The sequence below is a fragment of the Mesoplodon mirus genome, assembly GCF_964341445.2.
Source record: "Mesoplodon mirus genome assembly, chromosome: 6".
Classification (NCBI taxonomy): domain Eukaryota; kingdom Metazoa; phylum Chordata; class Mammalia; order Artiodactyla; family Ziphiidae; genus Mesoplodon; species Mesoplodon mirus.
Genome location: NC_138982.1, coordinates 140,650,973 through 140,664,841, shown reverse-complemented (window position 1 = coordinate 140,664,841; position 13,869 = coordinate 140,650,973). Strand labels below are relative to the sequence as shown.

Here is a 13,869-nt window from a genome sequence, read left to right as displayed (position 1 = left end):
TCCTTTCTGACGTTTCAGTTTGGGCACTATTGATTTTCTAGTAAGGAAGAGCAGAATTTGCTCATCCCCCACCCCATCCCCTCCCCGTTCCTCCAGCCTTCCAAGTAGTTAAGCAATGATGTCAGTTACATTAATGTTCACTTCTAAGTGATTATAACTATGTAACTATTATTAAAGGTGAACCACATGGTGTGCTGCGTTTGCCTTTTGTCTTTAATACCTGGGATTTGAGTGTTGCCTTAGTTTTACTATGTACTTATCAGTAAGAGGCCAGTCAACTCCCCAGCAGAACTGGCATCTCCTGCCAGAGTGGGAGGATACATTCAGTAATCTCTCAGGTTTTTGGAGAGAAGGGAGAGGATGACCTTGGGAGCCCTGTGTTCTTAGGTTCTAGGTGAATTGGCTGCTTCCAAGAACTGGGGATCTCTTGTGTGGGACTCCCTGTGCCCCCAGTAGCCCAACCTTCTCATTCTTGGGGTGGCCGTCAGCTTGGCCATTTGGTCAGGCATTCAGTTCTCTTTAAAAAACATTTTCCTCATGATTTCGAAAGCGATGCTTCATTGACCCCTGGTTCCTGTTTCTTTTTTTTTTTTATTGAAGTATAGTTGATGTACAATACATAAGTTACAGGTATAATAGTGATTCACAATTTTTACAGGTTATATGGTTCCTGTTTCTTCTCTCTGAATGCTTTCAGGTTTTTCTCCTTGTTCCTGGTGTTCTGAAATTTCACACTGATGTGCCTCAGTCTGAGTTTGCTTCCTTTTATTGTGTTAGGTGCTCAGGGGGGGTCCTTTCTGTCTAGAAGTTCATGCCTTTCAGTTATAGGAAGTTTTCCTGTATTATTTCTTTGATAATTTTCCTTCAATTTTTTCATGTGCTCTGTTCTTAGAACTCATCAATTAGGAGTTGAATCTCTTCTCTGATGTGTTATTTCAGCATCTTTTCTTAAAAAAATGGAGGCAGCATCTTTACTTATCTCTAGTATCTAAATGATAGTTTTTATACATTAAAATATTTTTCTCTGCTTCCTGTCATCTTTTTGCTTTATGTTTTTCTTTGTTTCTGTTTGCTGGGTTTTGGTCACTCTCTCTCATGTTGGAGGTTTTCTCCCATCTGGTGGTGCTTGGATGCTTGTTCTGATGAAGATCGAGCCCAGGTGGGGTTGTTGGCTGTCATGTGTGCCATGATGGGGGTGGGTCCTGACCATGGCATTGGGGAACACGTGGCTGTTTTAGAGCTTTTTCTTTGGGGCTGGTCAGTATCTCCAGCAAAGGGTGCTGCAACCTTCTACCCTGGGAAGGGCAATGGAGCAAGGCTGGGGGTTGTGAGAGCCTGGCTGCAGTGAGCTGAAGGTCAAGTAGAGAGAAGGTCCTTGGAAGGGGGGGTGTCTCACCATTCATTTAATTCTCCTTCCAGTCCAGTGCCTCATGCCCACACTCTGAGGGGCTTGGAGTCCTCACCACCTCTGGAGTGGGACCTCCAATTTCCTGCCAGGGTATATGTCCAGGAGAGGAGGGGTCCTTGAATTGCTCCTTACATCAACTTCCTTAAACTCGCGTTTTTGCCCCTCCTCTCCCCCTCCATCATGTGCTGGGCCCTCAGACGTCTGGATCTCTCTGGGGTTCTGTGGTGTGAATCATATGTCCCTTTACTGGCTTCCTCCTCTGCTGGCACAGAGGTCCCCTCCATCAGTTGCCACTTAACCATTGGCTTCTCATCTTCCAAACTGAGTGGGTATCTCCCTTAGGCTGATGTCTCCTCTTTCTTTCCTCTGTGTGCCTGGGTTTCTACTTTTTGTGATACTGTTCTGAAGGTAAGCTTATGGGTCCAACATGCCATTTTTAAATGGGACGTGCTATGTTTTAGGGATGAAGTAAGTTGCAAACGTTCACAGATAAGGACTGTGTTTCATCATGGACTACAACAGCTGTGAGTGGGAAGGACTAGATCCATGCAAAATGATAACATAATCCTAATAAATCCAGCGTTTATAGAGTGCTGACTGTGACACATGTTACCTGCATTACCTCAGTTCATCCTCACAACCCAATGGGGGAAGACCCAGTCTCTCCAACTCACAGAAGAGGGCCCTGGGACTTGGAATCTCTGAGTAACATGCCCAGGGTCCCATGGGGAGAAGTGGCTGAGCTGGATATTGGACTCAGGCTGGCTCATCCAGAGGCTGAGACCTGGACCACAACACTGTCCTTAAGCAGGAAAGGGGGGTGTTTCCAGCAACCTCTCAAAACTCTCCTCCTGGTATTGGAGAAAAGCTCAGATTCCACACTAGTTTCTCTCTTTGAAGAGTCCCATGAGCCACAGTTCCTCCCCTGGATCACACCCCATCCCCAACATTTATTTGCAAAGTCACATGCGCCATGTCCTGTCCCTTAGCATTTAGACCTTTGTTTTCTGTGGATATGTCCAGGTAGTAGGTTCATGGCTATGGATATAATGAGAACTCTCCTGGTCCTGAATCCATTCAGTTAACATTTTTGCAGTGCTGAATGTTTTGCTTTTATAATTGTACAGACTCCAGAGGAAAATTCCTAATGGGAAAATGGAAACTCTGGTTGGAGCACTTACATGTGTGTGTACACACATGCACACAAAACCTGTGAAAATAAACAATGTAAAGCAGACAGATAACACCACCGATTTAAAAAAGACATGCAGAATAAACAACTGAGCACAAAACAAGCCAATAAGTCAGTAGAGTGGAATTATGTAAATTTTTTATCATTATTAATAATTTTAATAACTAAAGTCATTAATAATATTAACATAATGGTAACTGCTACTTCTTGGGTCCCTGTATATACCAGCTCATTGTCACGACAACCTTGCAAAATGGACATTTTAATCCTCCTTTTATTTTTTATTTATTTATTTTCTTAACAGCTTTATTGGAGTATAATTGCTTTACAATGGTGTGCTGGTTTCTGCTGTATAACAAAGTGAGTCAGATATATGTATACATATATCCCCATATCCCCTCCCTCTTGCGTCTCCCTCTTGCGTCTCCCTCCCACCCTCCCTATCGCACCCTTCTAGGAGGACACAAAGCACCGAGCTGATCTCCTAGTGCTATGCAATGCGGCTGCTTCCCACTACCTGTCTATTTTACATTTGGTAGTGTATATATGTCCATACCACTCTCTCACTTCATCCCAGCTTACCCTTCCCCCTCCCGTGTCGTTAAGTCCATTCTCTACATCTGTGTCTTTATTCCTGTCCTGCCCTTAGGTTCTTCAGAACGATTTTTTCTTTTCTTTTTTTTTTTAGATTCCACATATATGTGTTAGCATACGGTATTTGTTTTTCTCTTTCTGACTTACTTCACTCTGTATGACAGTCTTCAGGTCCATCCACGGCACTGCAAATAACTCAATTTCGTTTCTTTGTATGGCTGAGTAATATTACATTGTATGTATATGTGACATCTTCTTTATCCATTCATCTGTCGATGGACACTTGGGTTACTTCCATGTCCTGGCTATTGTAAATAGAGCTGCAATGAACATTGTGGTACATGACTCTTTTTGAATTATGGTTTTCTTGGGGTATATGCCCAGTAGTGGGATTGCTGGGTCATGTGGTAGTTCTATTTTCAGTTTTTTAAGGAACCTCCATACTGTTCTCCATAGTAGCTGTATCAATTTACATTCCTACCAACAGTGCAAGAGGGTTCCCCTTTCTCCACACCCTCTCCAGCATTAATTGTTTGTAGATTTTCTGATGATGGCCATTCTGACCGCTGTGAGGTGACACCTCATTGTAGTTTTGATTTGCATTTCTCTGATAATTAGTGATGTGGAGCATCCTTTCATGTGTTTGTTGGCCATCTTCTTTGGAGAAATGTCCATTTAGGTCTTCTGCCCATTTTTGGATTGGGTTGTTTGCTTTTTGATATTGAGCTGCATGAGCTGCTTGTATATTTTTGAGATTAATCCTTTGTCAGTTGCCTCCTTTGCAAATATTTTCTCCCATTCTGAGGGTTGTCTTTTCGTCTTGTTTATAGTTTCCTTTGCTGTGCAAAAGCTTTTAAGTTTCATTAGGTCTCATTTATTTATTTCTATTTTTATTTCCATTTCTCTAGGAGGTGGGTCCAAAAGGATCTTGCTGTGATTTATGTCATAGAGAGTTCTGCCTGTGTTTTCCTCTAAGAGTTTTATAGTGTCTGGCCTTACATTTAGGTCTTTAATCCATTTTCAGTTTATTTTTCTGTATGTTGTTGGGGAGTGTTCTAATTTCATTCTTTTACATGTAGCTGTCCAGTTTTCCCAGCACCACTTATTGAAGAGGCTGTCTTCTCTCCACTGTATATTTTGGGGTGTCTGTGAACTTATTATGATTTTAGGCAGCCTCTCTGCTAATGGGTGGGGTTGTGTTCCTGTGTTGCTAGTTGTTTTGCATAGGGTGTCCAGCACTGTAGCCTGATGGTTGTCGAGTGGAGCTGGGTCTTCATGTTGAGATGGAGATCTCTGGGAGAGCTTTCACCGTTTGATATTACATGGGGCTGGAAGCTCTCTGGTGGACCAGTGTCCTGAACTCGTCTCTCCCACTTCAGAAGCTTAGGCCTGATACCTGGCCAGAGCCCCACGACCCTGTCAGCCACTCGGTTCAGAAGAAAAGGGAGAAAAAAGAAAGAAAGAAAGAAAGAAAAAATAATTATTAAAAATAAAAAAGTAATTAAAAAAAAAGAAGAGAACAACCAAACCAAAAAGCAAATCCACCAATGATATCAAGCACTAAAAACTATACCAAAAAAAACAAAAAACCAAAAAACTCTGACAGAACCCCAGGACAAATGGTAAAAGCAAAGCTATACAGACAAAATCACACAAAGAAGCATACACATACACACTCACAAAAAGAGAAAAAGGAAAAAATATATATATTAAAAAAAAAATGAAGAGAGCAACCAAATCAATAAACAAATCTACCAATGATTATAAGCTCTAAATACTAAACTAAAACAAAAATAAAACCAGAAACAAATTAGATGCAGAAAGCAAACCCCAAGTCTGCAGTTGCTCCCAAAGTCCACCTCCTCAATTTTGGGGTGATTCGTTGTCTATTCAGGTATTTTAGAGGTTCAGGGTACATCATGTTGATTGTGGAGATTTAATCCGCTGCTCCTGAGGCTGCTGGGAGAGATTTCCCTTTCTCTTCTTTGTTTGCACAGCTCCTGGGGTTCAGCTTTGAATTTGGCCCCACCTCTGCGTGTAGGTCGCCTGAGGGCGTCTGTTCTTCGCTTAGACAGGACGGGGTTAAAGGAGCCGCTGATTCGGGGACTCTGGCTCACTCAGGCCGCGGGGAGGGAGGGGTACGGATGCGGGGCCAGCCTGCAGTGGCAGAGGCCGGCGTGACGTTGCACCAGCCCGAGGCGCACCGTGCGTTCTCCTGGGGAAGTTGTCCCTGGATCACAGTACCCTGGCAGTGGCGGGCTGCACAGTCTCTGGGAAGGGAGGTGTAGACAGTGACCTGTGCTCGCACACAGGCTTTTTGGTGACTGCAGCAGCAGCCTTAGCGTTTCATGCCTGTCTCTGGGGTCCACGCTGGTAGCTGTGGCTTGTGCCCATCTCTGGAGCTCGTTTAGGTAGTGCTCTGAATCCCCTCTCCTCATGGACCTGGAAACAATGGTCTCTTGCCTCTTAGGCGGTTCCGGACTTTCTCCTGGACTCCCTCCTGGATAGCTATGGTGCACTAACCCCCTTCAGGCTGTGTTCATGTAGACAACCCCAGTCCTCTCCCTGGCGTCTGACCTCTGAAGCCTGAGCCTCAGCTCCCAGCCCCCACCTCTCGGGCTGGTGAGTACAAGCCTCTCGGGCTGGTGAGTGCTGGTTGGCACCGATCCTCTGTGCGGGAATCTCTCTGCTTGGCCCTCCACACCCCTGTTGCTGCGCTCTCCGTGGCTCCGAAGCTTCCCCCCTGCCACCCCCCGTCTCCGCCAGTGAAGGGGCTTCCTAGTGTGTGGAAACTTCCTCCTTCACAGCTCCCTCCCCAAGGTGCAGGTCTCGTCCCTATTCTTTTTTTTTTTTTTTTTTTTTTGCGGTACGCAGGCCTCTCACTGCTGTGGCCTCTCCCGCTGCAGAGTACAGGCTCCGGACGCACAGGCTCAGCGGCCATGGCTCATGGGCCCAGCCGCTCCGCGGCATGTGGGATCTTCCCGGACCGGGGCACGAACCCGTGTCCCCTGCATCGGCAGGCGGAGTCTCAACCACTGCACCACCAGGGAAGCCCTCGTCCCTATTCTTTTGTCTCTGTTTTTCCTTTTCTCTTTTTGCCCTACCCAGGTATGCAGGGAGTTTCATGCCTTTTGGGAAGTCTGAGGTCTTCTGTCAGCGTTCAGTAGGTGTTCTGTAGGAGTTGTTCCACATGTAGATGTATTTTTGATGTATTTGTGGGAGGGAAGGTGATCTCCATGTCTTACTCCTCTGTCATCTTGAAGGTCCCCAATCCTCCTTTTAAATTGAGAGACTGAAACTTGGAGATATTAAGTCACTTCCTATGGACATCTAGTTAGTAGTGCAGGGTCTTTTCCAAATTGTGGGTTCTTTCCACTACACCATGGTATCCTTCAAAAAATTGAGTCAAGTAAAGACTACTTTTAACATTCAAGTTTTGATGGCAGTAAGAAATCCAAATGGTTGTTTCTTCAACTTTTTTTTTCCTGTTCTTTTATTAAAATTAATTAATTAATTAATTAATTTTTGGCTGTGTTGTGTCTTCATTGCTGCATGCGGGCTTGTCTCTAGTTGCAGTGAGCAGGGGCTACTCTTCGTTGTGGTGTGCGGGCTTCCCATTGTGGTGGCTTCTCTTGTTGCAGAGCACGGGCTCTGGACATGCAGGCTTCAGTAGTTGTGGCTCGCGGGCTCTAGAGCACAGCCTCAGTGTGGCACACAGGCTTAGTTCCTCCATGGCATGTGGGATCTTCCCAGACCAGGGCTCGAACCTGTGTCCCCTGCATTGGCAGGTGGATTCTTAACCACTGCACCACCAGGGAAGCCCCAAATGCTTGTTTCTTAAACTCTCAATCAAGTGTTTCTTCATTCAGTCAGGTTCTGTTTGCTAATTTGCAGGTAGGTCATATTCTTTTGTGAGCTTCAACAGAAAGGCAGGCACATATGCAATGACACACACACAGACATGAATGCATAGACATGCCTATGTGGCTTTCAGAAGACTGGGAAGGCAAAACATTTGAGATGCATTTTACACTGACTAGCAAACACAGAGAGGCTGGTGCCTGAGTAGAAGGATTCTCATCTAGATCTTCACTTAGAATAGATCATCACTGGCAGTACCAGCTTTGGATCCCAAGTCTACCTCCTATTATGTAACATTTCACAACATTTTTCTCCTCTGTGGCTTTATTTCCCTCCTCATTTAAAGTCTCTTATAACTGAAGAGTCCATGATTCTTGTATGTAAACTATAATGGGTGTTTTCCCTTTCCTTTTTGATCATTGTCTTATTATTTATTAAATGCTTTTGAGTAAATATTTGCTTCCTTCTAAGTAGGACAGACACTCAGATGGCACTCACCCATCCCTCCAAACATGGGCCCCAGTATTTCAGGTAGAATCTTCCCCCCTTAGGCCATTGGAATGGGAGAGGAACTCTTTGGATAACATCCTGCAGAAGTGCAGCAGTGGGCCAAGGTGGGAGATGAGATATTGGATGGGTTTATAGGAGCCAAAGTACATTCTGCCTTCGATAATCCCCTTTGAAATGAAAAAATGGTTCTCTCAAGTTTTTATATTTCCAGCTTTCATCTGTTCCTCACCCACAGGTGCTTCATTCCTTGGCACGAGCAAATACCTTCAGGGAAAAGGCACCAGATGTCTCTTTTAATTTTCTTTTTCTTTTTTTTCAGCTAAGGAGGTCTCTGTTCAAATAAAATTGTACACAAAAGCCCAGTAAGTAAAACCTCCCCCAAAAGAGGGGAACTCTTTTGGTGGAAGCCAGTCCCCTCTTGCCCCTCCCTATCCTCCCATCCCCACTGTACCCAGCCTCTCTCTTCCACTGGAGACCAATATCAAAACTGCTGGCTGGTCTGTTCTGTTGACTTCTTGTGTGAGAAAACAGACACCCATCAAAGTCAGTTGCCCAACGTTGCAGAACTCATGATTGGCAAAGTGGGGACCCTGCCCAGTATCTTATTTCCTGCATCTCATTCCACCCTTAGTCCCGCTGGGGTCAACCATGTTTGAACATGTGTGGTAATAGCCAGAGGGGATCTCTGTCACTGTGACCCCAAACATCTACAGCTCAGCCTTCAACTGTACAGTTGACCTTACCTAAACACAGAAAGTTATTGCAAAGTTATGTGTTGTCACACTGCATTTTATAGTCAATAATTGTGCTTTAAAAATATCACGTTGAATTCTTTTGCAGTCGTTTTTGGGTTTTAGAGATGAGAACATTTTTTTCCCCCTTAAAGGAAGACGGGCCTGTGAAGTTTCAAGATTTTTCATTACTTTAATTATTTACTATTTACTTATCTCTGAATCTATTAAATTTTTTCTATCTCAGTGTAGTTTTTTTATTTTTTTATTTTTATTTTTATTTTTTTCAGTGTAGTTTTTTGTTTGTTTTTACGTGCGGTGCTTTTGTTATAATTGATGAACCAATATTGATACGTTACTATTAACTAAAGTCCATTGTTTACATTAGGGTTCATTCTTTGTGTTGTACTTTCTATGGATTTTAACTAATGTCTGGTGCTATATAGTCCCCTTTACGGTACCATACTGAATAGTTTTACTGTCCTAAAAATCCCCCGTGTTCCAACAATTCATCCCTTTGAACCTATGATGCACACGGACCTCTTCACTGTCTCAATATTTTGCCTTTTCCAGAATGTCATATAGTTGGAATCACACAGCACTGTGACTTTGAGGGGGCTTCTTTTTCTTAGTAATATGCACTTAAGCCCCCTCCACATCTTTCTGTGGCTCGCTAGCTCATTTCTTTTCATAGCCAAATAATATTCCACAGTATGGATGTACCACAGCTGGTTTATCCATTCACCTATTGAAGGGCATCTTGGTTACTTCCAAGTTTTAGCAATCACTTCCATGATTGTTTTCAAAGCTGGCATGAAATCTGTGAGGGAAGGATGTTACCTGTAGAGGAACTGCTGTGCTCTTGTAATTTACATTGAGATTCTAATAATGGATCATCAGTATGCACCCATGTGAAGACACATGGTTATATTTGATATAATAAATGTTGCAGACTTAGTATAGATCTACCTCATTTTAGGTCTCCTATCAGGTTGTCATGTTGAATGAGTAGTGAAGCTTTTCTAAGCATTTTATCTTGAGGTCACTCTGAATGTAGCGGCGTTCTCTCCACTCAGTGTGCTTTAAAACTGGATTTCATAGAGTTTCTGGTTGGAAGAGAGGTAGATTGTTACCTTCACTATATCTATTTAGAACCTAGTGTAGAAGTTTCTTCTCCACGTTCTTAATGCTCATACTGCTTTTGCCTGCGTAGCCCCAGGGATGGGGACCTCACTCCCTCACTAAATAGCCCTTTCCACTGCAAGATAGCTGTTTATCAGTATGTGTTTCTTTTGAGTGACCTCAGATTTTCTCCTTCATCCTGTCTACTTATCCCTTCTCGGATAACACAGTAAAGTGGTTGTTTTTGCTCATGATTGGTACTCTTAACACCTAGCACAGTGCTTGATTCTTAAAAATCTTACAATAAATATTTACCAAATAACCTCAAAACTGAACAAGTGAATGTGTGAACATTTGACCGACCTTCATATATTTCAAATGAGTATTTCCTTAAACTTCTCTTTTTCATATAAAACACAACTAATTTTTAATCCCCTATTTCATATAACATATTTTTTAGGGCTATCATATATTAGTTTTATTTTTCTGGATATATTATTTTATTTTATTTATTTATTTATTTTTTGAGGTACGCGGGCCTCTCACTGTTGTGGCCTCTCCCGTTGCGGAGCACAGGCTCCGGACATGCAGGCCCAGCGGCCATGGCCCACGGGCCCAGCCACTCCGCGGCATGCAGGATCCTCCCGGACCGGGGCACGAACCCGCGTCCCCTGCATCGGCAGGCGGACTCCCAACCACTGCACCACCAGGGAAGCCCATTTTTCTGGATATATTATTTTTTTAATCAATGTTCTTCTTAGAAATTCCTGTCCAGAATGGTCCCTAAGAAATCTGGGACCATTATATTTTGTGATCTGGGCTTTATGCTTCTGACTGTGTTAGCTCCGGGGCAGCCCCGTCATACTGCCTTTGAAAACAACCATGTCTCTGTTTGATCAACTGCTGCAAGCTCATAGTAAGTAGGAAGGCTCTCAAAAAGTCTACGCAAAGAGAATAATCCAAACTTAAGATTGTATCCTATGAAACTGAACAATTGGCAGTTGATTTTTTTCTTAAGAAATTCATATTATACTTTTTTACTGTTATCCTAAAATGAATAATTTAAAAATAGAATGTGTAGGGCTTCCCTGGTGGCGCAGTGGTTGGGAGTCCGCCTGCCGGTGCGGGGGACGCGGGTTCGTGCCCCGGTCTGGGAGGATCCCACATGCCGCGGAGCGGCTGGGCCCGTGAGCCTTGGCCGCTGGGCCTGTGCGTCCGGAGCCTGCGCTCCGCAAGGGGAGAGGTCACAACAGTGGGAGGCCCGCGTAACGCAAAAAAAAAAAAAAAAAAAAAAAAAAAAAATAGAATGTGTAAAGCTTCCAAAACAGTTAGCCATAGAGAGCAATACATGATATGGAAAACCGAGAAGATGAAAAGAAGTAAGAAAACAAAAGCCCAAACAAGTAAAAAGACACCAAACCAAACCCAAAATAATTCACACATGTTGATGTAGTGTGGAACAAAATATGTGGATTCATTGATGAAGATGTCATTTACAAGACATTCACTCTGTGCCAGGCAGTGTTCTGTGCTTTACATGTATGAACTGGTTTAATTCATATGACAATATGTTTTTAATGATAATTTTTTTGTCCGTGTGGTAAAAACCACATAATATAAAATTGACTGTTTTAACCATTTTTAAGTGTACAGTCAGTAGTGTTAAGTATATTCACATTGTTTCAAAGCAGATCTGTAGAGCTATTTCATCTTGCATATGTAAAATTCTGTCCCCATTAAATGCTAATTCCCCATCCTGGTTCCCTCCCGTCCCTGGTAACCACCGTTATACTATACATTTGACTACTTTAGGTACCTCATATAAGTGGAATCATACAGTATTTGTCCTTCTGTGACTGGCTTATTTCACCAAGCCTAATGTCCCCAAGGTTCATCCATGTTATAGCATGTAACAGAATTTCCTTTTTTTTTAAGGCTGAATAATGTTTCATTATATGTATATACCACATTTTCTTTATGTGTGCATCTGTTGATGGACACTTGGGTTGCTTCCACCTCTTGGCCAGTAAAAAGAAGGCTGCTATAAGCATGAGTGTGCAAATATCTTTTCAAGACTCTGCTTTCAATTCTTTTGAGTAAATACCCAGAGGTGGAATTACTGGATCGTATGGTTATTTTATGTTTAATTTTTTGAGGAACCTCCATCCTATCTTCCATAGCAGTTGCACCATTTTACAGTCCCACCAACAGTGTGCAAGGGTTCCAATTTCTCCATATCCTGGTCAACACATGTTCTTTTCTTTTTCATATTAGTCATCCTAATGGGTATGTAGTGGTATCTCATTGTGGTTTTGATTTGCATTTTTCTAATGATCAGTGATACTGAGCATCTTTTCCTGTGCGTGATGGCCATTTGTGCATAGGGAGTCACTTTTACTCTACCCATTTTAGGGATAAGAAAATGGAGGCAGCAAAGGTTAGTCAGCTTGCTCAAAGTCATATAGATAGTAAATTATGGAATCAGAATTTGAATCTGGACAGAGTCTTACTGGGTTATATCCCTCCCTATGAGGGGAGGATCCTGCTCTTTCAAGTAATTTTTTCTAACACTTGTCCTTATATTGGGCTCATGGCTGGATTTTGAGCAAGAGGAGAAGTAGGAGAGAGTTCTTCTTTCCTCCCTCCCTCCCTCCCTCCCTTCCTTCCTTTCAACAGATACCTATTTGTACCCACCTGGGTCAGCTGCTATATGAGGGGAGACTCCTTGCAGAATGGAAAGGTTGCCAGGACAGAATCTTTCCTATTATCAAGGAGGTGACACACATTGGAGAGATTAGTTGGGTGTCTGTGTAATTTTTCTTCCAAACTCGAAGTGAAAGAAGACACAATGAATAATTATATTGACAATGGGCCAAACTAGAACTGTCTTGGACGAACTAGAATGTGTGATTCCCTTAGAGATAAGACATATGAAAAGCTGTAATATGAGATGGATAATAAATGCTAAAAAATAAAAGGGAGGGTTTAAAGCGTTCTAAAACTCAAGAGATGACTTTCTGTAGGGGTGATGCTGGTGGAGGGATGATTCAAGCAGAAGCCATTTAAGCTTGCTTCCTCAGCCAAGCAGACCCTCTAGAACTGTCTACGGGATTTTGTTTGCAGGCCTGGGTCTGAAGTGCTTCCTGACTTGAATCGGTGGCAGGAGACAGGTAATGCCAGGAGGGCTGAGTTGGGATAAGGGCTGTGGCTGCCGGAACAGGGGTATGGGGGCTTTATACCTCTATGTACACATAGATCTCTTCCAAAACGGGGGACGAGAAAGGCATGGGAATCAGGTGTGCATACGCAGTCACACAGAGTTGTGGTAGAATTACTGAGGATTGCATGGATTTTGTCCAAAGGAAAGGAAAGTAGTAAGAGGAAGGTCAAAATTGGGACGACGCCATCCCTTAAAAAGGATGAGAAGGCTATAAAAGTCTTCCCATGCTGTTAGCTATTTCGCCTCTGCTGAAAGTGACATATATAGCAGCAACAGAATGTTAGGTTACCACTAAAAGCAACATTTCCCCCAGTGTGCTTTAAGGAGACGAGGCATGTGGGCGTTCAGTGTTTCTGATTCTGCCTGATGCCATTTGTTTTTGAAACCAAATTTTCTGTGACTCATAAGAACTCTCATCCTCTCTCTTAACTGCGTGAATATGTGAAACCCTGTACTTGGCCTCTGAAATTTTCAACCAAAGACAGCCTTCATGGGAAACAAAGTGTAGGGGAGGGGGCGTTTGGAAGGTGCTGAATCTTTTTCCTTGAGGGCAGCAGGCATTCAGAGTTGAGGGGGGGTGCCCTGGAAACGGCAAGTGTTTGTCACCCACCTGAAATGTCACGAATGTACCAGTGGATGCTTCCTGGTCTCTGCTAAAGCTGAACGCAGCCCAGGTCATAAGGGCTTTTCTTTGTATTCAGTTATTCCAGGTGTTTGAAATTCTACAAAATGGATGGGGTGAGGTATTAGGAAAGTGACTCTTTATCTTCATCTTTTTGTTTAAAATTTTCTTCTTATTTTCTTTCTTTTTCCCTCCCTTCTCTCCATCCCTTTTTCTTGCTTTCTTTTGCTTTTTTTCTTTCTTTCTTTCATTGCTCCTCAATTTAGCTGTACTGATTCCTTGGAGTACATGGTGAATAACAACTTTTGTATTGTATATTCCTATAAGGGTCCAGATTCCTTGTATGTTGCCAAGTGAGCTTACCGAAGAAGAAAGTACTCACTTGGTCACAGCTATTTCTCAAAGGTACCCCTTTCTGCATTGTGATCCTAGGAAATCTTGAAGATTTGCAACTTTGTGCTGGAAAACATTTGCAAGGTGATTTTCAACTTATGCAGAGATGGCTTGTGTTCTGTCAGTCCTCATCCTTCCCTTCTCCCTCAGTCACGGAACTCCTGAATGTTAGCTGAGAAGGTCGGTGCCTAGATCAAAGACTACATTTCCCAGCTT

General features: G+C 43.0%; 1 protein-coding gene across 6 annotated transcripts in view; it reads left to right on the top strand.

The window, feature by feature from the left end:
- Positions 1–13,869, top strand: part of ERG (ETS transcription factor ERG) — a 279,810-nt gene that overhangs the window by 20,629 nt on the left and 245,312 nt on the right. Inside the window, exon 1 of one of the 6 annotated variants that reach the window (XM_082626211.1) lies at positions 12,533–12,588. The exons of the other annotated variants lie outside the window; for them this stretch is intronic. The gene's annotated coding sequence lies outside the window, so the exon portion shown is untranslated. Of the gene's footprint in view, positions 1–12,532; positions 12,589–13,869 lie in introns of those variants that run through there. 6 annotated transcript variants of the gene reach the window in all.